General features: G+C 35.2%; 1 protein-coding gene and 1 long non-coding RNA gene across 9 annotated transcripts in view; both read right to left on the reverse strand.

The window, feature by feature from the left end:
* Positions 1 to 752, reverse strand: part of tnrc6c1 (trinucleotide repeat containing adaptor 6C1) — a 77778-nt gene extending 77026 nt beyond the window's left edge. For all 8 annotated transcript variants that reach the window (XM_087244765.1, XM_087244764.1, XM_087244761.1 and 5 more), the window contains exon 1: positions 149 to 752. The gene's annotated coding sequence lies outside the window, so the exon portion shown is untranslated. The remainder of the gene's footprint in view (positions 1 to 148) is intronic.
* A 14863-nt stretch (positions 753 to 15615) lies between these two features.
* LOC141381234 (uncharacterized) overlaps positions 15616 to 27245 on the reverse strand; it is a 31715-nt gene continuing 20085 nt past the window's right edge. Inside the window, exon 4 of the long non-coding RNA XR_015480998.1 lies at positions 15616 to 17330. This is a non-coding gene — a long non-coding RNA (uncharacterized LOC141381234). The remainder of the gene's footprint in view (positions 17331 to 27245) is intronic.

Consider the following 27245-nt stretch of genomic DNA (forward strand, 5'->3'; position numbering starts at 1 on the left):
TCTAATTCTGGATAGAATGTCACTGGCTGTCAAAATACTATAAAGGCTCGAAAGTGAATCCTAAAATGACGCATTGGCACTGTAAACAGAAACAAGCACACCCCGCCCACGTAAACATTAAAACATTTATCAAAAAGCCTTATCTTACCTTTATTTCGCACACGGAGCAACTGCAGTTTGCGGTTCAGATGGGGTGCATGAGCTGCATGGTGAAGGAGGATGTTGTCGATACCCGTACTGACACAGATCAGATATATTCAGTCGCAGTCAGACTCTCTCGCTCTTGCAGTGAACTGCAATGGCGAGCCTGACTTTCCAGTTGAGGAATTCACCTCTTATTATGCAGTGGAATTTATCCAGAGGGGGGAAAGAAACAATCTCTAAAAACAAATGCCAGTGCAAACAGTGAAAAGGACATTAAACGACAATTCTGCACGTCAGCGAGCAAGCTTAAGGTTGATCAAGTGTAACATTTCGGCGATTTTAAGAAGCAGCTTCACGCGCGCACCCTCACAGACGCGCGCGCACTGGCAGTTTGAGCTTTTGTATGCTTTTGGATGTATATAAAGTGCGTAAAGGGAAATCTTTCAGCATGCCTTTCAGCTCGATAACACGTATGCAAACGAGTCCACACGAATTAATGTCCCAATGCTCGGAAATTCCAATGCATCCATTTGAAACGATTCTGCACTGACGTGAAGCGTTCACTGGGATTTCGTTTGTGGCGCTCCAGCAGCCATTTTGTTGAAACTGACAACAGCGGCTCAAGTCTCGGCAGAGTAAAACAGGAAGTGCCCCCATTCCCCAGCGACAAGTCACGTGACGTCAACTCACAAACAATCCAACCCCTCCGTTAAAATATATCGCTCCACCTTCACTGTTGCTATGAGAACGAGGGTCAGGAACCACCTCCATCCACCAACAACACTGGCTGATGTGCAGCAGCAGCGGCAGGAGCTATCTCTGGTGTGTCTCTCGTCCTATTAATCAATAACAAGGCTTTCTCAGCAGTGCTTTAAAATGTAGTTATATCAAAGCGGTTCTAGAGAAATCTTACATCCATTTTTAGTCGTGGAGTTTAACGTCCCTCATCAAATCTGATTTTGGTGTAGTCGTCGTTTCTCCACCAGATGGCGCAATTTCAGCTAGCCACTAGACATGGCTTATACTCATGTTAATTATGGTTAACTTATTAACTGGATAGCTTACTATTAAGGACCTTTCTATCGTGGATAGATGTTTTTAAAACAATTATATTAGAAAAATCCTAACTGCAAATAAACGTGTTCTTCCAATAGCAATGGTTAAATGGAAACATTCCCTTCACCCTTCATTTGTTCTTAATAAGTTTAATTTATTCATTTTCTTTTCAACTGAGTCCCTTTATTAATCTGGGGTCGCCAAAGCGGAATAAACCACCAACTCATCCAGCACAAGTTTTACACAGCGGATGTTTATCCAGCTCCAACCCTTCACTGGGAAACACCCACACACTTTCATTCACACGCCCATTCACATACACTACGGTCAATTTAGCCTATCCAATTCACCTATAGCACATGTCTTTGTACCTGTGGGGGAAACCAAAGCACCCGGAGGAAATCCACTCGAACACAGGGAGAACATGCAAACTCCACTCAGAAATGCCAACTGACCCAGCCAAGGCTCAAACCAGCAACTTTCCTGCTGTGAGGCAATCATGCTACCTGCTGCGCCACGGTCCGTGTACGTTTTGTTCATTTGTTTTCCATTTTCAAACGGAATAAAGGAAATGGAGAAAACGGCCGTTTTTCCGTTTTACTTTTGCTCACGAAAAAACGAGATTTTGGCTGGATTTTCGTTTTTTGGTTTAGGGCAGGAAAACGGATAAACGACTTTAAAATTCATTTTACACATGTAGGCGGTGCTGAAACGCCCACTTTCCTCTAATTGGTCAACCAAATCTGCGCTCGTGACGTCACCCTCAAAATAAAAGCCTTACACGCAGGCTTTTAATTATTATTATTTAATTATATATTAACTAAGTTTACATATTCTATCATTTGAACCACACACAGTTAGCAGGCTTACATTCATTCCGTATGTATAAATAAATAAAAACGTAAATCAGCAGTATTCTTAGACATTTGTCCTTAAAATAAGGTCATAGTTCACTGCCAAGCTTCTTGCTGCTGTGCACCTGATGCAGAGCAAAGAAAGCCATTTCCGAGCAGCACCTGGTTTACATGATTGTTTCAGAGCTATTGTAGGCCTAAATAATAGCCTACTCTGTATAAAATAATAATTTATTATTATTATTATTATTATTATTATTATTATTATTATTATTATTAGGCCTATTATTATTAGTATTGTTATTATTATTATTTACTTAGTTATTCAATGGTTGTAAGAACACATTGGACCCTGCATGGGGCTATAATAAATGGTACCATTTGTTTCTATTGGATTTTCTCCTATTTTAATTTAATATATGCCTTTAGCCTATTGTAAATATTTATTTGATAATTAATACTTTTTTATTGCAACGTCAAAGTAGGCCTGTCTTATTATTATTATTTGTTATTATTATTTTGTCATTATTGTTGTTATTATTATTGTAGCAGGGACATAGCCACAGGTGAGGCAGAGTGTGCTGGTGCCACCCAAAGTGGCATCTTGCACCTGAAAATAGATGCCTTCGCGCTCAAGCGCGCGCAAAAAACTTGCACAGGCAAAAGTAATGATGAATGTGTTGAAGGAAAAAAAAAACATTCTAATTATTTGTTAATAAAATAGTGCAACATTATTCTCAGTCAGTGTAGGCTGAAAAAATTAAGATCGCCAGCATTTCAAGGGTGGTTTTATTTTTAGTTCATTGCTGTGACGCGCTATATTTCACTAAGGCTGCATGAGACTGAAAGCGCATCTTGCTTATTTTCTCTATTTTACATACAGAACATATCATACAGTCCAGGTTCTACCGTTCTAGTGAGTGTGGGGCATTGCTTTACAGTGGTAAAGTGGATTATTTCTTGGCAAATTCAATATGATTCACTTTGTTTAGTAATAAATTTCATAGTTATAAAATAACTACATTTCAAGAATATGTTAACACTTCCAACTATTTAGGATTATTTATTGCATCAAAAGTAATTTCAAAGTAACATTAAATGTATGTATAAACTGCTTAATTTGTGTGTGTAAACACCTAAGATGCAAAAAGCTTATTTAGACCAGAATAGGCCTACTAAATGCAACGGTCAATGTATGTAAACTTATGACCTAAAATGTCTTAAATGACTAAATTTAAGTCTTTTTAAGTTTTTAAATAATTTAAGTTTAACATAAATGATTTAAACTTTAAACTTCAAATTAACAGAGTATGGCAAATAAATTGTTTATTAAATGGAGGTCAGGTGTCTATCTTAATTATAATTATTAAATATTATGACACTATAATTCAGTGGTGTATTGGAGAGTACGCACCTTTTAATTAATTAATTTTAAATAAGTGGTTTATCCTAAATAAAATGCAATGGGATCGGTGTGCAATGAATAGTTTGAAAACCCCTGGTTCAGACTAGACGAGCTAGCTGTCTGTGCGCTGCGCTAATAACTTGGCATTTGCTCTTTTCGGTGCTGCCAGATGTATTTACTATTGCATAAAATAATAAAAAAGGTAATTCGGTAAAGCGCGTGATGCGCACAGAAATAAGCGCACTATATGCATATGTCGAATTAAGTTCTCTTTTTCTTTAATCAAGACTTTTCCATTCGAGGAATTACAGTTAATAATAGCTTAGTCCTTATAAACGATCAGTTTATAAAATACACAATTTACGGATCAAGCCTAATGAAGAATAAGAAGAATATGCAACGCATTATGATCCTTGAATGATCAAAGCGCATTTATATAAACTATATATTTTATATAATCCATAAATGTTAAAAAACATTATACATTTAAAGTAATGGAACATTATATGTTATAAAATCTAAACTATTATTTAGGCTACAGGCTAAATAAAGGCGCCTTTTCGGGGCTGTTCATCGCGTGCGTCAAAGAAAAGACATGACACAATCTCTATAAAAACTTGTTGTTTATTTACAATATCTAAAGGGATATAAAACATCTAACATGCATCTCCATTCTCAACGAGTTTCTGTGTTCTGCATCCTTCACAGACCGAGGTCTCATTCCGAGGTAATCTGTAAATATTCTCATTTGGTTCTGGCACATTCTTGATTAAAGGTGAAACTGACCGGCGCAACGGATGATTTGTCATCTAGAGTGACTACAGTTATAATACAGGTTATGGAACTATTTCACTTTAATTTCATATTATTATTTTATTAAACAAACAAACCAGTTTTTGTTTTGGCTCTGCATGCAGCGTATTGAATCTTTGAAGCATTACACTTCAAATGTTATTCCTTTTTTTTTTTATTGTATTTTTAATATTTTTAATTATACAACACAAAATTAGTTCTAAACAGATACATTTTCCTATAGGCTATGATGAAGTGTATATTTTTGTTCACACAGGTCCTATACAAAACTGTGTGGATGGATGATTTGTTTCTCCGTGAAAATCACTCATTTAATAAGCAAACCAGGCCAAAATGTTGTTTAGCTTGCGTCAAACTGGATGGACAATTTACAAACATATTGAATACAAAGGCTGGTTATTTTATGCAATGAGGGACAATAGGCCTATTACAAATTAAAGAAAATTATTTGCATATTAAAACGAAAATATATAATACAACAACAGATCCTACCTCGTAAGAAATGACTTTAGATAATGTAAATAAGCATCAAGTTTTTTTTTTGAGATTGTGTGTCTAATTCAGTAGTGTAGTGCGTTCGCGTGTTTCCTCCGCGTGCTCCGGTTTTCCCCACAGTCCAAAGACATGCGGTACAGGTGAATTGGGTAGGCTAAATTGTCCGTTCTGTATAAGTGTGTGTGTATGTGTGGATGTTTCCCAGAGATGGGTTGTGGCTGGAAGGGCATCCGCTGCATAAAAACTTGCTAAATAAGTTGGCGGTTCATTCCGCTGTGGCGACCCCAGATTAATAAAGGGACTAAGCCGACAAGAAAATGAATGAATAATGTGCAATACTAATTTAAAATACGTATCACTAACCTTATATGTGAAATAGCAGGGCCCGCTGTAGCACTTTCTCAAGAAGAGCAAATGTCAAATTATTAGCGCAACGCACATGTAGCGAGCTCATCTGTTTGTCGGAACTACTAGACACAATTTTTTATCAACTATAATGTGTTTAATTAGTTAATTTGAAATTTATTTCATTATTCCAGCAATAATTGTTGAGTGAAAGAATGCGCTAGAAATATGCATTGCGGCTCCCTTTATTGTACAGGCTTATTGCACTTAAACTTTTTTAGGTGCGGCTCTCGAATTAGTAAGGTTATGAGTAAATGTTATTTAAAATATTTAAAGCCTGCCATCTAGCCTACAATAACAGCAAATTTAATAATAAAAAATAATAATTATAAAAAATAATAATAAAAAATAATAAGACATGCCTACTTTGGCGTTGCAATAAAATAGTATTAATTATCAAATAAATAATTACAATATATAATTAAAATAGGAAGAAATAAATGAAAACAAATGGTACCCTTTGTTTTTATAGCAGGGCCCAAAGTGTTCTTATTCTGGTTCTGCTAACAACTATTAAAAAGAAAAAAAACACACCAAACAATAAAAACACTAGTAACTGATAATAATAATAATAATAATAATAATAATAATAATAATAATAATAATAATAATAATTATTATTATTATTATTATTATTATTATTATTATTATTATTATTATTATTATAAAGCCCTTGCTCTGAAACAATCATGCAAACCAGGTGCTCCTCGGAAATGGCTATCTTTGCTCTGCATCAGGTGCACAGCAGCAAGAAGCTTGGCAGTGAACTATGACCTTATTTTAATGACAAATGTCTAAGAATACTGCTTTACGTTTTTATTTAATTCATATATATACATCCGCAATGAATGTAAGCCTGCTAACTGTGTGTGGTTCAAATGATAGAATATGTAAACTTAGTTAATATATAATTAAATAATAATAATTAAAAGCCTGCGTGTAAGGCTTTTATTTTGAGGGTGACGTCACGAGCGCAGATTTGGTTGACCAATTAGAGGAAAGTGGGCGTTTCAGCACCGCCTACATGTGTAAAATGAATTTTAAAGTCGTTTATCCGTTTTCCTGCCCTAAACCAAAAAACGAAAATCCAGCCAAAATCTCGTTTTTTCGTTTTCTCGTGAACAAAAGAAAAACGGAAAAACGGCCGTTTTCTCCATTTCCTTTATTCCTTTTGAAAATGGAAAACAAATGAACAAAATGTACACGGACCCGCCACTGTGTCACCCTCCCTTTAGTTTATATCATAATAATAATAAACATTCTGGTTTATTGTGTAAACAGGGTCCGTGTATCATCCGTTCATTTGATTATTCCTTTTATTACGGAAAACGAAACATCAGAAAAACAATGAATATTTCGTTTTTCTGTTTATTCTGTAGGCAGAAAACACGGAAACTCACCTGTTATTCTGCTTATTAACTTAAAACGAAATATTAAAACAAACACAAAACCAAAACGAAATAATGAGTCAAAAAATGGTCCGTGTACGGTCCGTGTACGTTTTGTTCATTTGTTTTCCATTTTCAAACGGAATAAAGGAAATGGAGAAAACTGCCGTTTTTCCGTTTTTCTTTTGCTCACGAGAAAACAAAAAAACGAGATTTTGGCTGGATTTTCGTTTTTTGGTTTAGGGTAGGAAAACGGATAAACGACTTTAAAATTCATTTTACACCTGTAGGCGGTGCTGAAACGCCCACTTTCCTCTAATTGGTCAACCAAATCTGCGCTCGTGACGTCACCCTCAAAATAAAAGCCTTACACGCAGGCTTTTAATTATTATTATTTAATTATATATATAAACAAAGTTTACATATTCTATCATTTGAACCACACACAGTTAGCAGGCTTACATTCATTGCGTATGTATGAATTAAATAAAAACGTAAATCAGTATTCTTAGACATTTGTCATTAAAATAAGGTCATAGTTCACTGCCAAGCTTCTTGCTGCTGTGCACCTGATGCTGAGCAAAGAAAGCCATTTCCGAGCAGCACCTGGTTTACATGATTGTTTCAGAGCTATTGTAGGCCTAAATAATAGCCTACTCTGTATAAAATAATAATTTATTATTATTATTATTATTATTATTATTATTAGGCCTATTATTATTAGTATTGTTATTATTATTATTTACTTAGTTATTCAATGGTTGTAAGAACACATTGGACCCTGCATGGGGCTATAATAAATGGTACCATTTGTTTCTATTGGATTTTCTCCTATTTTAATTTAATATATGCCTTTAGCCTATTGTAAATATTTATTTGATAATTAATTCTTTTTTATTGCAACGTCAAAGTAGGCCTGTCTTATTATTATTATTTTTTGTTATTATTTTGTCGTTGTTGTTGTTGTTATTATTATTGTAGCAGGGACATAGCCACAGGTGTGGCAAAGTGTGCTGGTGCCACCCAAAGTGGCATCTTGCACCTGAAAATAGATGCCTTCGCGCTCAAGCGCGCGCAAAAAACTTGCACAGGCAAAAGTAATGATGAATGTGTTGAAGGAAAAAAAAAACATTCTAATTATTTGTTAATAAAATAGTGCAACATTATTCTCAGTCAGTGTAGGCTGAAAAAATTAAGATCGCCAGCATTTCAAGGGTGGTTTTATTTTTAGTTCATTGCGCAGAAATAAGCGCACTATATGCATATGTCGAATTAAGTTCTCTTTTTCTTTAATCAAGACTTTTCCATTCGAGGAATTACAGTTAATAATAGCTTAGTCCTTATAAACGATCAGCGCGTTCAGCGTGTGCGTCAAAGAAAAGACATGACACAATCTCTATAAAAACTTGTTGTTTATTTACAATATCTAAAGGGATATAAAACATCTAACATGCATCTCCATTCTCAGCGAGTTTCTGTGTTCTGCATCCTTCACAGACCGAGGTCTCATTCCGAGGTAATCTGAAAATATTATCATTTGGTTCTGGCACATTCTTGATTAAAGGTGAAACGGATGATTTGTCATCTAGAGTGACTACAGTTATAATACAGGTTATGGAACTATTTCACTTTAATATCATATTATTATTTTATTAAACAAACAAACCAGTTTTGTTTTGGCTCTGCATGCAGCGTATTGGATCTTTGAAGCATTGCACTTCAAATGTTATTCCTTTTTTTTATTATTGTATTTTTAATATTTTTAATTATACAACATAAAATTAATTCTAAACAGATACATTTTCCTATAGGCTATGATGAAGTGTATATTTTTGTTCACAGGTCCTATACAAAACTGTGTGGATGGATGATTTGTTTCTCCGTGAAAATCACTCATTTAATAAGCAAACCAGGCCAAAATGTTGTTTAGCTTGCGTCAAACTGGATGGACAATTTACAAACATATTGAATACAAAGGCTGGTTATTTTATGCAATGAGGGACAATAGGCCTATTACAAATTAAAGAAAATTATTTGCATATTAAAACGAAAATATATAATACAACAACAGATCCTACCTCGTAAGAAATTACTTTAGATAATGTAAATAAGCATCAAGTTTTTTTTTTTGAGATTGTGTGTCTAATTCAGTAGTGTAGTGCGTTCGCGTGGGTTTCCTCCGCGTGCTCCGGTTTTCCCCACAGTCCAAAGACATGCGGTACAGGTGAATTGGGTAGGCTAAATTGTCCGTACTGTATAAGTGTGTGTGTATGTGTGGATGTTTCCCAGAGATGGGTTGTGGCTGGAAGGGCATCCGCTGCATAAAAACTTGCTAAATAAGTTGGCGGTTCATTCCGCTGTGGCGACCCCAGATTAATAAAGGGAGTAAGCCGACAAGAAAATGAATGAATAATGTGCAATACTAATTTAAAATACGTATCACTAACCTTATATGTGAAATAGCAGGGCCCGCTGTAGCACTTTCTCAAGAAGATCAATTGTCAAATTATTAGCGCAACGCACATGTAGCGAGCTCATCTGTTTGTCGGAACTACTAGACACAATTTTTTTTATCAACTTTAATGTGTTTAATTAGTTAATTTGAAATTTATTTCATTATTCCAGCAATAATTGTTGAGTGAAAGAATGCGCTAGAAATATGCATTGCGGCTCCCTTTATTGTACAGGCTTATTGCACTTAAACTTTTTTTAGGTTCGGCTCTCGAATTAGTAAGGTTATGAGTAAATGTTATTTAAAATATTTAAAGCCTGCCATCTAGCCTACAATAACAGCAAATTTAATAATAAAAAATAATAATTATAAAAAATAATAATAAAAAATAATAAGACTACTTTGGCGTTGCAATAAAATAGTATTAATTATCAAATAAATAATTACAATATATAATTAAAATAGGAAGAAATAAATGAAAACAAATGGTACCCTTTGTTTTTATAGCAGGGCCCAAAGTGTTCTTATTCTGGTTCTGCTAACAACTATTAAAAAGAAAAAAAAAACACACCAAACAATAAAAACACTAGTAACTGATAATAATAATAATAATAATAATAATAATAATAATAATAATAATAATTATTATTATTATTATTATTATTATTATTATTATTATAAAGCCCTTGCTCTGAAACAATCATGTAAACCAGGTGCTGCTCGGAAATGGCTTTCTTTGCTCAGCATCAGGTGCACAGCAGCAAGAAGCTTGGCAGTGAACTATGACCTTATTTTAATGACAAATGTCTAAGAATACTGCTTTACGTTTTTATTTAATTCATACATACGCAATGAATGTAAGCCTGCTAACTGTGTGTGGTTCAAATGATAGAATATGTAAACTTAGTTATTATATAATTAAATAATAATAATTAAAAGCCTGCGTGTAAGGCTTTTATTTTGAGGGTGACGTCACGAGCGCAGATTTGGTTGACCAATTAGAGGAAAGTGGGCGTTTCAGCACCGCCTACAGGTGTAAAATGAATTTTAAAGTCGTTTATCCGTTTTCCTACCCTAAACCAAAAAACGAAAATCCAGCCAAAATCTCGTTTTTTTGTTTTCTCGTGAGCAAAAGAAAAACGGAAAAATGGCAGTTTTCTCCATTTCCTTTATTCCGTTTGAAAATGGAAAACAAATGAACAAAACGTACACGGACCGTACACGGACCATTTTTTGACTCATTATTTCGTTTTGGTTTTGTGTTTGTTTTAATATTTCGTTTTAAGTTAATAAGCAGAATAACAGGTGAGTTTCCGTGTTTTCTGCCTACAGAATAAACAGAAAAACGAAATATTCATTGTTTTTCTGATGTTTCGTTTTCCGTAATAAAAGGAATAATCAAATGAACGGATGATACACGGACCAAACAGTCTTCCCTAATGTGCTTTCCCTAAAGCATTCAACTAATCTGAAATCTCATAATATAGCTCATTCATTCATTCTTTTCACCTTAGTCCCTTTATTATTCAGGGGTCGTCACAGTGGAACGAGCCACCAGCTTGTCCATCATATCTTTAACGCAGCGGATGCCCTTCCAGCCACAACCCAACAGTGGAAAACACCATATAGCTCATAACCTGGTTGCAAAATATGTGCCTCATAATTTAAGACACATCACTCACTGGTAACATGCACATCATTTGTATATGGGACATTCTACTAGAAACGTACATTATCTGTCATAAATACAGTGAATAAAGAGTATTTCATTCCAAAAATGTCTAAAATGGACTAATGGTTGATTTCTATGAGTTGTTTTGTAAAGGAATATGTCATTCATCTGGTTCTCAGATTTTTGTTCTTTATTAAAAGCACTTTACAGACACAAACTGTCATTGTCCTTGTCCTCAGCCCAGTTGAACCAACAGCTTTTATAGTTTTGTTAAGCTAAAAACTGTTATTTGGAAACAAAAAATGCTTCAGAAATAGCAAGTTTAAGGTGTTATCATTCACATCAATTGGTTAGAAACATATCATTTTAATTAGATTCTACAAATAATTACTGCAAATATATAATAATAATAAATGTACAATTGTTCCCGTGTTTCTGTTCAGTACTGTCACATTTGCATTAAATCTAACAAAATGCGTGCATTACATGTTTAAGGCCATGACTCGGAAGTGACATGATTTGACAGAGAAGAAGCTGACAGTGATCAAGGATGCATTCTACCATTGAATTGTATGATTTTATGCATGTTTTGTATGGCAAGCTTAAGTCAGGCCCTGTCATGTTTTTAATTATTTAAAACTAAAAACGTTTTTTGGTAGAATGTCTCATACACATGTGAGGTTTCATAAAGAAATATGGCTTTAAAATAATTTGTGCATGCTAGTATGGTCAGGTTTCTGGGGACATTTTCACAATGGAACACCGATCCCTCTCTGTCCCACTCCTGCTTACAGCTTTATCACAGCATGGACTGAGGAAGACAAATATCATCAGTGAGCTGGCCAAACATTTCGCTGAGCAATGAGCCAAAACCCGATCTCACTAAAGACTCATCTTTCTGGCTCTCATTAGCATTCATCCACCCAGTGACAGCCAGAGCGTTTCTGTTGGCCAGATGAATATGAGGGGATGGCTGGGTCGCTTTAGGTAGTTAAAAGACAAGGGCTCGCCGATAAAGACGTGCTGACAGACCTTCAAGGGCCCAATTAAATAACAATCCGCCCTAATGTCATCTGCATATGGATTACGGCTGAGATATGTAATGTGGTGGCAGAGGAGAAACGTGATTACTGAGTGCGTTTAATGATGAAGTATGTATAGAGGCATAAAAGCTCAGCTTGGCAGGGAAGGCTAATCACAGCTCATGGCAATTAATCTTGCTTGTCGTGATAATTCAGGACCATTATTCATCGTGTCACCTCACAGAGTTGCAAAAGGGGCAACTCAGACTTACCCAGTTACACAAAAGTGTATCAAGTCTTCTCTTTTGGGAGCAACTTATGACTATCATGTAATTACGCTTATTGTGCGCATGCATTGGGATTGTGCGCTGATTTACAGAATGATGACGTGTGTGTGCAGGTTGCTACAGTTATGGGCAGGACATTTCTGGGCTGGATTAATTTCCCTTGAGACCTTTGTAATGGATAAGGGCAGGAGAGAGAGAAGGACCAGACTCCACAAATCACAATGTCCAAGTGAAATGTTGAAATCAGGGCATTCTGTGACATAGCTGTCACATTCAAAGTAGAACACTGTTAAATCATGTCCAAAGAAATTAGATAAATGATTCAAAACAATGGTGACAAGTCATCAATAAATTTTGTAACCTCATGGAATCCGCAACAGTTTTATTTTAGTATTATTTACAGTGTAAATACACTCACTGGCCACTTTATTAGGTACACCAGTCCAACTGCTTGTTAACTCAAATTTTTAAACAGCCAATTACATGGCAGCAACTCAATGCATTTAGGCATGTGGACATGGTCAGGACAATTTGCTGCAGTTTAAACAAGCATCTGAATGGGGAAGTGAAGTGATTTAAGTGACTTTGAACGCGGCATGGTTGTTAATGCCAGACGGGCTTGTCTGAGTGTTTCAGAAACTCCTGATCTACTGGGATTTTCACATACAATTATCTCTAAGGTTTACAGAGAACGGTCCGAAAAATAGAAAATATCCAGTGGGCGCAAATGCCTTGTTGATGCCAGGGTTCAGAGGAGAATGGCTAGACTGTTTCGAGCTGATAGAAAGACATCAGTAACTCAAATAACCACTCACAACAACAGAGGTATGCAGAAGAGGGTCTCTGAAAGCACAACATTGAAGCAGATGGGCTACAGCAGCAGAAAACCACATCGGGTGTCGCTTTTGTCAGCCAAGAACAGGAAACTGAGGCTACAGTTTGCACAGGCTCACCAAAATTGGAAAATAGAAGATTGGAAAAACGTTGCCTGGTCTGATGGGTCTCGATTTCTGCTACGACATTCAGCTGTAGGGTCAGAATTTACGGTCAACATCCTGCCTTTTATCAACAGTTCAGGCTGGTGGTGGTGTAATGGTGTGGGGCATATTTTGTTGTCAAACCTTTTGCTCATTAGTACTACATTTACATTTACATTACATTTAGTCATTTAGCAGACGCTTTTATCCAAAGCGACTTACAAATGAGGACAAGGAAGCAATTTACACAACTAAGAGCAACAATGAATAAGTACTAAAGGCAAGTTTCAGGTCTGTAAAGTCTAAGAAGGGAAGTGTTAGTAATTTTTTTTTTTTTTTTTTTTTTTTTTTTGTTCAGTTAGTGTGATATTCAAATAGGCAATTGCAGATTAGGAAGTGAAGTGGAGACTAAATAGTTGAGTTTTTAGTCGTTTCTTGAAAATAGAGAGTGACTCTGCTGTTCTGATGCAGTTAGGGAGTTCATTCCACCAACTGGGCAGATTGAGCGTGAGCATGAGCGAAAGTGATTTTTTTCCTCTTTGGGATGGAACCACGAGGCGACGTTCATTCACAGAACGCAAGTTTCTGGAGGGCACATAGATCTGCAGAAGTGAGTGCAGATAAGAAGGTGCTAGGCCAGAAGTCACTTTGTAGGCAAACATCAGAGTTTTGAATTTGATGCGAGCAGCAACTGGCAGCCAGTGCAAACGGACTAGCAGCGGAGTGACATGTGCTCGTTTAGGTTCATTGAAGACAACTCGTGCTGCTGCATTCTGGAGCAGTTGAAGAGGCTTGATAGAGTTAGCTGGAAGCCCAGCTAGTAGAGAGTTGCAGTAATCCAGTTTGGAGAGAACAAGAGCTTGAACAAGGAGTTGAGCTGCATGTTCAGATAAGAAGGGTCGGATCTTTCTGATGTTATAGTACTAAATAAACATCGTGCCAAGGCCACAGCCTACCTGAGTATTGTTGCTGACCATGTCCATCACTTTATGACCACAATGTAACCATCTTTTGTTAGCTACTTCCAGCAGGATACCGCATCATGTCATAAAGCGTGAATCATTTTAAGGGGGTCACACACCAGAAGCCGCACCCGGCAAAGTAGTGCCATGCAGCGCCATGCTTTTTAGAACTGTAAACATTCTAAACTTTCAACTGTCATGTGGGTGCCGTGTCGTGGCACCGAACGGCGCATCCAGTGTAATGCTCTTTAGACTGGTTTCTTGAACATGACAATAAGTTCACTGTACTCAAATGGCCTCCACACTCACCAGATCTCAATCCAATAAAGCACCTTTGGGATGTGGAGGACGGGAGATTCCCATCATGGATGTGCAGCCGACAAATCTGCAGCAACTGTGTGATGCTATCATGGTAATATGGATTAAAATCTCTGAGGAACATTTCCAGAACCTTGTTGAATCTATGCCACAAAGGATTAAGGCAGTTCTGAAGAGAGGGGTTTGGATGCAGGGGTCTGGATGCAGAGTGATGCAATCTCAGCTTGCATCATGAAGGCTGCATCCAGACACTATTGGTTCTGAAGACAAAACGGGTCCAACCCGGTGCTAGTAAGCTGTACCTAATAAAGTGGCCGATGAGTGTATACCATGCATTACTCCATTTACAGCCATTGTGTATAACTACACAGGTAAAACAGATTATTTTACACAATAATACAAATTAACCTTTAAAAACAGCATATAAAATGTGTGAAACCATCTGGCCTGTCCTTAACGCAAACCTCTCTGTTTTTCAGCTCCTACGTTGATGTTTATTTCAGACACATCCACACTGCTTGGTTTTACTTGTGTTATAATCACGTACGCTTGTTGAACAAGCATTAGCCCTTTGTGGTCTCGATGGCATTAGGGGAGCTGTGTAGAGAGGTTAATCAGATTTACAGCACACATAACCATAATTGGCCGCCTTTATAGATTCAAATGAGCAATTAACTAGAAGCAGACTGTGTTGCAATTTCATTGGAAACCTGTGAATGTGCTGCCATAATAGTTTTGAGATAAAGCCCACAGAAGCAATCAGAGCTTCCTCTAAAACCTCTGAGCAAAGCTTCGAAGACTTACCCACAGTTCGAAATATACTTCATTCTGACTGGTCCATAGTGCACTTGCTGAAATAAAAGGTACAAAAGCTGTCACTGGGGCAGAACCTTTTTAAAAGCTATGCTTCCAAAGGGTCAATTTTTTGGTATATAAAGGTGCTTATTACGACCTAAGGTGTACATATTGTTACCCAAAAGCTACAAAGATGTCAATTTTGAAAAAGTGTCACTCCAATAACAAATTACATTTCCTATTTATTAAAGCATAGCATTCAGCTGTCTCATGTTTACTTAAATTCATTGTCATATTTATTTATTTGTTTAAGGTGATGCGGTGGTGTAGTAGGTAGTGCTGCTGCCTCACAGCAAGAAGTTCGCTGTTTTGAGCCTTGGCTGGGTCAGTTAGCATTTCTGTTTGGAGTTTGCATGTTCTCCCCGTGTTTCCTCCGGGTGCTTCGGTTTCTGCTATAATTCCCAAGACATGCGCTATAGGTGAATTGGATAGGCTAAATTGACCGTAGTGTATGTGTGTGAATGAAAGTGTGTGGGTGTTTGAAAAGTGCTGAAAAGAAAATGAATGAATGAATGTTTGCTTGTTTATTTGACAATACACTTGACATTGTTATACAAAGATGACTGTTGTTGTGCACAAAGGGCATATAGCATAGAGCTAATTTGCAGCCCTTGTCCATGGATAGGCTTTACATTAAAAATTAAAAAAATAAACAAACAAGAAAAAAAAACACAATACAACAAACATGTACAGTATAAGCAGAGCCACACACACTTAAAATGGAAGTCAATCTGCATTAAGAGAAATGTAAACCTGACCAACAAGCATAATACCTAATGTTCACATTGCTTTCAGCTTTACAGAAAAAAAATGGGAGTTCCATGTATGGCTTTACATAGATGTGAACCTTTCACTGAAAAGGATAATTGAGCCACAGCGGTTCTGCATTTGCAGATTCTACAATTCCCACTTGTCATCCATGGCAATGGTAAATATTAAAGTAGGCATTACTGAAACCAATGCTACATTAATATCTCCAGTACACTCCGAAAAAAGGTACATGGCGGTAAAAATAATGATCTTCAAGGAACAGTTTTGTACCTTATAGTACAGAAAAGGCCTTTTATGATACTGTTCTGCACCTTTTATAGTACAACTGAAATGAACAATTGTTGTCATAAAAACGATACATAACAACTCCTTTAATACAATATCTATGAAAATAAATATAACTTGAAAGGCAAAGTGATTTTATGAATAATTCCCACATTAAAACATGAATCATTGTTTAAAAGCAAAGAAACTCATAAACATTAATTATTAAGTTACAAAACAACTGGTAAAACAAAACTATAGGTATTTTAAACTAAACATTTAAGGCATTTTTAATAAACATTTGGTAAGCATTTTCTGATAAATACATTTTAATTATTGATATCATTTGATTGCATTGATAGCATTTCGTCACCTTGGAATCATAAGGTTCTATCTGCGTTCTGAATGGTTTTGAGATATTGAGCTTCATAGTTTTTGCATTCCATAGCAAACAGTATGTGTGTAACATTTGTTTTATAAAATAAAAAGTCTTAAAATGTAAACAACTTGAAAAACATCCCATAATGTTAATAAGTTGTCGTTTAATAAGAATATCTTAAAAACTCAATTTTGACAAAAATGTCAGATAGAACCTTATAATTCTAAGGTGAGCATTTGCTTTCCTCTACGCATGTGACTGAAAAAAGTCCTGCATATGCAAACTGTTCATGGAGACATGAACAGTATTGTAAAACTAATCAAACCTTGTGCATATCTTGTTACAATACTTTTGCATAATTCGATTTCTGTTTTAAAATTAAGTAAATCAAATGACCTTGTATTACAAAAGTATTGTGTGAAAATTGGAGAAATGTTTTATATTGTTGGGAGAATGTATTTCTGCAACATGTTTGTGAAAAGTGTGAAATGTTTAGCAAAAACATATTTTTTGATTTATGTTGAAGTATTTTTTACTCTTTATTGTAAATGGAAAAGGTGTGTTTACACAAAAAAGAAACTCTTTTCAAAAAACATTGTTTAAAAATTTATTCAATGTTTTATATTTACTGAAAATAAATTGACGCATTGGGTAGGCTAAATTGTCTGTGGTGTATGTGTGTGAATGAGTGTGTATGGATGTTTCCCAGTGATGGGTTGCAGCTGGTAGGGCATCCACTGCATATACCATGTGTTGGATATGTTGGTGGTTCATTCCGCTGTAGCGACCCCAGGTTAATAAAGGGATTAAGCTGAAAAGAAAATGAATGAATGAAATTGTCGCATTTTAAATATAGCAGAATGCCTTTAATAGTTCATGAAGGGGTTAGGGTATAAAGTTTCCTGTCACTGTAGAGGTACCTTCATGGATCAGATTTGTACTTTTGATGAAGGTACAATATTGCATCTGCAGGTTTTAAAAACCAGAGGTACATTTTGGTTTCCCATGGTACAAATCATGTCCTTAAAAGTTACAAACTGCAATGGCATAAATTAGTTACATTGTCCAAATCAAAATCCACCACCTTGTGTGCTCATTTTTAATTGCATCTGGTGCCAAGTGGCATCTGTTATCAACTGCAGTGAAATGTCCTTGGGTTAAAGACTTGAGTATCTTCTGTGTAACTGTAATATTGCTGCAGCAATAATTGCAACAGACTTGTTTTCTTAGCTGAATCTTAAGATAATATTCAGTAAAGTAATGAAATCTATTTTTAATTTCAGCATATTTATTAAGTAGATTTCCCTGTTTATTTTGAGGTAATGCATGACTGAATATTGAATCACTTAACACAGTATTCAAATATTATGCTATTATACATTTAATACTCAATGTACACTGTATATTTTTAATGTTTCCCTGCAGGGAAATAAGTGATCAGGCCTAATGTATGCTCTGATAATTCTAGGGCCCTAAGTTAGCATTTAGTTTTCTCAAAAGTAGCAAGTAAAACAAATCTGTTCATTTTAACCAAAATCAAATTTGCTCCATGACAATGAATGACAGAAGCAAACCCCCCGGTCACACTTGTCAATAAAATGACAGAGAGCCTTGGCCAAAAGCACACGATAGAGAAAAAAGACCTCACCCGTGCACTGACATGAGCTGTAGTGACAGCTGTCATGCTTTGTTTATGGCACATACATGATCAAGAGAATCTCTATTCAGATACATGTTGCTTGGATGCTCTGTTTCCATGAGACTCTATTGTACAATAAAAATATGTTGACTGAAATCAGCACAAGCTTTCAGGCAGGAAACAGACTATAAAGAGAGCAAAGACTAACCGCAACAACTCTTCAAGCATACAGAGAACAAGAATGAAAAGGAAATCGTTGAACACATTTCGCACTCTCATACTTAAAATATTGCTTCATGTCTTTGCTCAGCGATGGAAAAAATTGTTTATTTTGATTAAATAATTCCTCATTCTGTCTTCACAATTAACTGTGTCATTATTTAGTTTTTTTTTTTTTTAATGTAGGCTACTGCACATCAGAGGATGAGATCTTGAGAAGCAGATGATAAACTGAGAAAGAGCATGACCTTAGCTCTTCCTGATCAATACTCTGTCTGATATTGTAAAATGGGGAGGGGGTCATGCCATTTCTTATTCATTACACATTATTGACAGTTTGTACAGTATGTGTACCGCAATGCAGAGAAAAGGCATGGGATTTATAGTAGAGTCTAAAAGGTACAGTTGTGAAATGCTTTTTTAATAAATGCATATCATTTTAAAAACAGTGTTAAAAGATTTGTCACATTTTCCCCCATTTACTGTATTGATTTTATGTTTATGATAATGCTCACAGTTAACTTTTCGTGGAATAATCAGTAACCCTTTAGATTAGGTCACAATTCATTCTATTCACTACTGGCTAATTACCTATTATTAAGATTTAGACTGTTCACTTGTAGTTATAAAGTATCCTATTCTGCATCCCTAATCCTACTTTATTCTATCTTACTAAATATTAATAAACAGCTAATTAGTAGTTTATTGACCTAGTAGTGTTTGTTAATAACATGGATTTTGATCTAAATCTTAAGTGGATGCAGAATATCTGATCACCTTTACATAATCAATGACATAGTAATAATACAGTTTAGAAATACCACTGTTAATTGTATTTGTTTAGATTAAATTGATTATTTTGAGTTTTAGATTTTTAAAAGTCAAGCGTGTTGTTTTTGACATAAAACAGATTGTTTTCAATTTTCAGAGAAATACAATAACACAATGTGTAATGGACTCCCACAGGACTTTGTTTTAAGACCTCTGCACATATTATTATGTAGACCATAAAGGCCTTGCAAAATTTCAAAATCCGTGGTATCCTTTTGGGCAGGAACTTCTTAGATTTTTGTTAGCCCTAATTAAATTCAGGTGACCAGACTAAAAAATACATTATTTATTAAATAAAACAAACACATGCATTAACAATTAACAATATTTTATTTATTTATTCATTCATTCATTCATTTATTTATTTGCCGCGGCAGCAGTAATGCGGTCGATGTACCAGTCCGTTGTGGTGAAGAAGGAGCTGAGCTGAAAGGCAAAGCTTTCGATTTACTGGTCAATCTACGTTCCTAATCTCACCTATGGTCATGAGCTTTGGATCATGACCGAAAGGACAAGATCTTGGATCCAATCGGCCAAAATGAGTTTCCTTCGAAGGGTGGCAGGGCGCACTCTTATGGATAGGGTGAGGAGCTCTGACACCCGTGAGGAGCTCGGAGTAGAGCCGCTGCTCCTCCACATCGAGAGAAGTCAGCTGAGGTGGCTTGGGCATCTGTTTCAGATGCCTCCTGGACGCCTACCTAGGGAGGTGTTCCAGACATGTCCCACCGGGAGAAGGCCTCGGGGAAGACCCAGGACACGCTGAAGGGACTATGTCTCTTGGCTGGCCTTGGAACGCCTCAGGATCCCCCCGGAGAAGCTGGAGGAAGTGTCTGGGGAGAGGGAAGTCTCTGTGGGTTCCTGTGGGTTCCTGCGACCCAGCCTTGGAAAAGCGCCAGAAAATGAATGAATGAATGAATTTATTTATTTTTTTAGTTTGTTTTTTATTTTGTTTGTTTATTTGTTTATTTTTTAAAAATCAAGGCATTTGACTGATTTCCCCATGTTGAAGTTGGTTTCCTCTACGTGCTGCGGTTTCCCCCACAGTTCAAAGACATGCGCTATAGTATAGGTGAGTTGAATAAACTAAACTGGCCTAGTGTATGAGTTTGTGTGTGAATGTGAGAGTGTATGGTTGTTTCCCATTACTGGGTTCTGGTTTGAAGGGCATCCGCTGCTTAAAACATATAGTATATGATGGAATAGTTTGTGGTTCATTTCTCTGTGGTGTGTGGAATGAATAAATGAATGAATAAAAAAATGAAAAGCACTGAAATAGGCTAGATTTTTCCAGGGTATTAGGGTAATGTTTTCCCATCTAAATTTGATCACCTAAGCCAATGAAAAATAAATCATTTGCCTTAATATTTAAGTCTGTGAAAGTACAGGGCATATTGAGTTTCTGTTTAATACACATTCACTGGCCTAAGTAACCTTAACATGTTACATTGGTCCAAAAAAATATTACTTAGTTGAGCTCTTAATCAAAAACATTTAAATTAATTTTTTAAATATTATATATATTAAATATATATTTTTTATTCATATTAGTTTCGAACTTAAAATATATTACTTGAAAAATAAAACAAATAATATTAAACTGAAATGAAAGATACATTTTTAATTGAATGAGGTACTGCTTTAAAGTTTTTTTTTTTTTTTTAGAGATTCTTTATTTTTTTGTTGCCCAATCTTTGAATCCCATGTGAACCTCGGTTTATTTGATAAGAGGTTATCTCAAATATTCTTAATAGAAATTGTTTGATAGGGCATAAGGAATTAATGTGGTAAATAAATAAAAGAATCCATAAAAACTCCAATAACAAAGGTTACACTTACACTCAGAGGGCTCAAATAGAAACAGAAGCAAAAAAGCAGAGCACTGGGTGCTGGTTAGTAATGAGCATGCCACCGTTGCATGCCTACAGCTCCCCCCTTCCCCTTCCCCCATCACCAGCATCACAGTGATGAATGCATCCCTCCGCTCAGTGACCCCCAAGGTCATAGAAACAGAGTAGTGGAGTATAGTCTCCGCACCATGCGACACGCTTCCAACCCACTCAGCTAACTGCAGCATAACTCACTCTTACAGCCAGACATGAGGCTCATGTATCCCACCTTACTCTAATCTCAAATGTAATCAAACTGGTTTAATGCAATGTGCTCAGGTTGAAGTGCATTGAAACTGAAGGACAAATAAAGCACACATAAAAAGTAGATCCAAATGCCTGACGTTACCTCAGACACACTGGGTGTTTGATTTAAATTTTGAAACGAACAAAGTTGTAGGAGAGAAAAACAAATAAAGATGTATGTTTCAGCAATTCTACTAGTTACTAGAAGCCTGTTTTAAGTTAAAGCAATCAAATTACTCAGCTTTTTTTAAGTAACAAATATTCGTCCCACTTTATATTAAGTGACTTTAACTAATATTTACTTACACTGAAATTAATAATTTGTTACGATGTACTTATTTTGTAAATAAACGTTTTTACATTGTACTATGCTTGATTAATACATGCATGTATTTGCAATGCAATTAATTTATGTTATTACATACATAATACACTGCTGACCATCCATTACACTTTAACCCATACCTAAACCTACCCATACCCACAGACCTGAACCTATAACTTACCACCAATAACCCCAGAAATGTTCTGCAAAGCATTATTAACACAATAAGTATATTTTTTGAATGTAAATACATGTAGTTAAGGCCACTTGATTTAAGAGGGACCCAAATATTAATCAACTACTGAATCTAAAAATTTTATTTGCATCAACCAAACAAAATTTATGAGTTAAATGATCTCATTTGGGATATTTCAGGTTTAGATTATTAATAGGCAGCGTTTTCAACACTTGGACTAGACTACACATTTCACTTCCAATTATTTATTATATTCAATTATAAAAAACTCAATTTTCAATGTTCAGAATGTTTCGTTTTACAATTTGTATCGACAATTTTGTTTGACAGATTTGTACAGAAGTCTTACTAGGTTTGGTAGTAGTTAAATAATTAATTAAATATATGACACTTTTTAATTTTTACTATTTATTTTAGTATTATTCCCCCATGAAATCCAACAAAATTTAAGGGTTAGATGAGTTCATTATTCTAATTTTCATTCATTTATTCATTCATTCAATAAATCATTCATATAGTTACTTTTGGCTTAGTCTTTATTTCAGTGGTTGCCACAGCGGAATGAACCGCCAACTATACCAGCATTTTTTTAATGTAGCGGATGCCCTTCCAGCTGCAACCCAGTAGAGGGAAACACCCATACATTCTAATTCACACACATGCAGCCAATTTAGTTTATTCAATTCATCTATAGCACAAAAATTATGTTGAATAAATTAACAAATATAAATAAATAAATACATAACATATTGTTAAATATTAATGCAAGTATTTGTTTTTTTTTTATTAAATAATGTACTTTTTATTCAGGCCACTTGAATTTATTTCGGGCTAACCACACAAAATGTCAACTGAACCAGCCAGGACTTGAACCAGCAACCTTCTTGCAGTGAGGCGACAGTGCTAACCACTGAGCCACCCTGCCACTATTATTATATTTTATTTCTTTATTTTAGATTATAATTTTTTTTTTTTTACTTTTGTTAACATAGTGTAATATAATATGATATTTAACAACATTTATTGTTGTTTTATTTTAGCAAAGACATATATTGATCCAAAAGCCCATTTGCTACTTTTAAAATTTGAGTTCTCATTCATTCATTCTTTTTTATCCGGCTTATTCCCTTTATTAATCAGGGAGCGCCACAGCGGAATAAACTGCCAACTTGTCCAGCACATGGTTTTAATTTAGCTTATTCAATTCATCTATACCGCATGTCTTTAGGCCTTGGGAGAAACCGGAGCACCCAGAGGAAACCCACAGCAACACGGAGAGAACATGCAAACACAGAAATTTCTTTGAAATAGTATTAAATATTTCAATGCATGCAAATACGGGGAGGACATGCAAACTCCACACAAAAACTTACCCAGCCGAGGCTTAAACAAGTGATCTTCTTGCTGTGAGGTGATTGTGCTACCCACTGCGTTACCATGATGCCCCAAATTTGAGTTCTTTTAAATTTAAAAGTAGTGCAGAGCCTTTTGCTTCAATTAAAATATTTTTTTTTTATCCCATGAAATCGCATGATACATTTTGAACAGCGTTTTTAAAATCCAATTTATGGCTATTATGACAGCTTTGTTTCCAGATTTTAGATTATTAAACATCTGACTTTTTTAGTATTTCTCAGAGTGAGCATTTAAAAAATCTTTTGAAAAAAAAAAGTTTTTTAAAAATCCCATGTGGGCCTTTAAACCTATTTTTTAACATATTTATTTAAGGGTTAGATTACCTCATTAAGTAAAACAAATTAGGTTGAGCATTGACCTGTGTAGTGTAGCATTAAGCAAAGAACACACTCAAAGGCACACAAACACATTGGTATGTAAGCACACAAAAAGACAACAAATGTGATCATAAACGGACACATTGAAAAGAGTATCTCACTAATGCAATCTGACAGCAATCTGAATGAAAACAAGCTTTTCAGGCAACGTCATTAGCAGTTTCCATATGCCATGCTGTATTGTTCTCATATGCTCTCCAGCCTTATTACAGAGGTCTGCCATTCAAAAGCGTTTCCACATGTCAGGGACTGCAGGCCAAGCAATCTCACATGCCACACAGCAGAGTGACACCACATTTATTAAACTTCTCTGCTGGGCACACACACAAACGCACACACTTTCTTCAATGCCAGGGGTTGGGGAAATGGAACCGGGGGGGATGGGGGATCTGAATCTGTTTTCACATTTTAAAAACCAAAGGTAAAATTGTCTGACCTTGACTCATGGAAGTGGAGGGAGGGATGGGAGGAGAAAGAGGAAGGCTGGCAGGAGAACGCCAGCGTATATTAATGAGCTGACAACAGGAGCACAATAGCATGACTGACTGTGATGGGAAGAAAATGGGCCAGGCAGGAAACAATGCTGGATGCGAAACTGGTCCGGTGCTCTCACAACTGTCGCAAGGATTCGCATTAATTCCCGTCAGGAGGAATGAATTTAAACACTTGTCATAAATTTGATGGTGTGCGATTGTCACACAGTAGAATTGAGCTTTCTTTGTGCTGCTGTATCGTTTTCCGAACCGCTGTTGACTGATGTTCCTGTTCGTTATCAGTTCCATAATTAGCTGACTGATGTGGGAAATAAAGAAGGCAGGATTGTGTGAACCTAATATTACTGGACTTGAGAACTTAATAAATTCCAGAGAAGAATTTTCAAGCAGCTGGAGCAGTTTAGTGTGTAGTATTTCCGTGCAATCATCAAAAAAATTTGACGTAGAACAACTGCTTTCAACTTTTAACATATTATATTTTGTGTAGGGTGGCATGGTGGTGCAGTGGTTAGCATCATCACCTCACAGCAAAAAGGTTGCTGGTTGAAGTCTTGGCTTGGGACCTGTATAGATGTTTCCCAGTGTTGGGTTGCAGCTGGAAGGGCATCCACTGTGTAAAACATATGCTGGATAAGTTTGCTGTGACGACCCCTGACGAATAAAGGTACTAAACTAAAGCAAAATTAATCAATGAATATTTTGTGTAACAAATCAGCATATATCAGAATTTATTCTAAATATTATTCTATATTCTAAATATACTTAATATATATTTCATTCATTTTCTGCTTAGTACCTTTTTTAATCCGGGGTCTCCACAGCGGAATGAACCGCCAAAGTATCCAACACGTTTTACGCAGGAGATGCCCTTCCAGTCGCAACCAATTTCTGGGAAACATCCACACACACTCATTCACACTCATACACTACGGACAATTAAGCCTACCCAATTCACCTGTACCGCATGTCTTTGGACTGTGGGGGAAACCTGAGCGCCTGGAGGAAACCTACGCGAACGCAGGGAGAACATGCAAACTCCACACAGAAAAGCCAGCTGACCCAGCCGAGGCTCAAACCAACGACCTTGCTGTGAGGCGACAGCACAACTTACTGTGCCACTGCGTGGCCGTAATATATATTTCTTATATTCTAAATATATATTTAATCTAATATATTTAAAATATATTAGACTAGAAAACAGCAATGAACATATTTAAATTGTAAATGAGTTTTTACAGTTTTTTTTAAATCAAATAAATGCAGCCTTCATTCCAATAAGAGACTTAAAAAATCTGTTTGAACATAACAAAATGATTCATTCCTGTTAGTGTAAACAATGTAAATTCCATTAAATGTTTTTTTCCAATAAAGTCCCATGTGAAACTAAATTTAAAGGTTGGATAAGTTCATTAGGTAGACTGTTATTATTATATCATTATTATTATTATTGAGACTATTAAAATTCCAGATTTTTAACTTTTAGACATGACTAAATACAAGCCAAATTTAAATCAAAAACAGACAAAATTTTAGAGAGGTTTCACAGGGTTTTGTCTTAAGACCTCTACTCTTTCATGTTTTAGCTAGGCATGAGATGATAAACGGTTTCCAGGTTTACTGTGGTTTAGAAAAGTCAAGGATTTAAAACCGCTAAAATTTTATGTTATACTGTTCCTATGGTATAAAAATATATTCAAAGATGCCTTTTAAAGTTGTAGAGAAATCTGTTTTTGAAACTAATGAAGACAGCAGAATGAACAATTAATTTTAAATATTTAGCGTGGCATGTTTACTGTTTCAAAATATTTTACATGTTTTAAAAATAAAATATATTGTTGTTCAATGAGGAAAAAGTTTTATTTTTTACCCAGACATTTAAAAAGAATATATTTTAGAGCAGTAATTTCAATATCATGATACTGTAAAACAGATATTTAAATATTTATATTTTTATCCAAGATTATCATAAAAATTTGCTGTGAGTTTTGTGAGATTGTAGCAGCTATGATGAGCATACGTTTTATAGAAATGAAGTGTGAAATCACGTCATATAAATATTATTATTGTTCTTTACCCATTTACTTTCTATTCAAAATATATATTCTACAAAGAGCAACAAATAACATAAAGCAGATGTTTTTTTTTTTTTTTTTTTTAGCTTTGGTACTGTTCTTGGATTCTCAGTTCTCAAAATCTCAGAAACTACTTGATCAACATATTTAAACAAGTCACAAGATCTTGTCACAAAAGAACAACATTTTGATTGCTATTACACTGCAGAAACAAAGAAAGTGAAAAAAATATGTATAAAAAAGAGAAAATTAAAAAATGTGAGAAAAGCTTGTTAGATAGTTAATTGGTTGGGCAGGTAGGTTTTTCTTCAAATGTAAATAAAAGTGGAATATATATATATATATATATATATATATATATATATATATATATATATATATATATATATATATATATATATATATATATATATATATATATATATGTCATGTCATTTCCAGTCAAAAAATTGGTGGAATAAAGGTAATTTTAAGTCAGAATTTGCCAGTGGTATAAATAATTTTTGACTACAGTATATACATCAAAACATCAATTTTATTTATATTAACATTATTAAGGGAATTTCAGATTTCCAATGTGAGCTTTCAAATAATTACAGTATTCTGAAAGGAGTGAGCAACAGATTTAATGTTTATTTATAAACTTACACCCTGTGAAACATTTTGATATTTTTTTTGTGTGTCTATAGTTTAGTTCTGTTCTTCCTTTAAAACAATCACACATTGCCTGATCTCATGAAGCACAAATTCCCACAGCTTCTCAGAGAGTAACAGCTTTATTCATAAATCAATTGAGAAATGAAAGCACATTTTTACATTTCTGAAATTTTTACTTGTGCAACGTTTACGATGCCATGGTGTTCTAGGTGCTTTCCAAGACATTTGTGAAGTAACATTACACGTCACTGTCACTGGTTCCAGTGCTTTGTCAGACACCAATAATTAACCAAGTTGATTGTTTGTAGTTCTAATGGTTAAAAAAAATATGTAAATAAACAGGAATTTGTTAAAGATATTTTGAAATA

Source organism: Danio rerio, chromosome 3 (genome assembly GCF_052040795.2).
Source record: "Danio rerio strain M-AB ecotype USA chromosome 3, GRCz13ab, whole genome shotgun sequence".
NCBI lineage: Eukaryota > Metazoa > Chordata > Actinopteri > Cypriniformes > Danionidae > Danio > Danio rerio.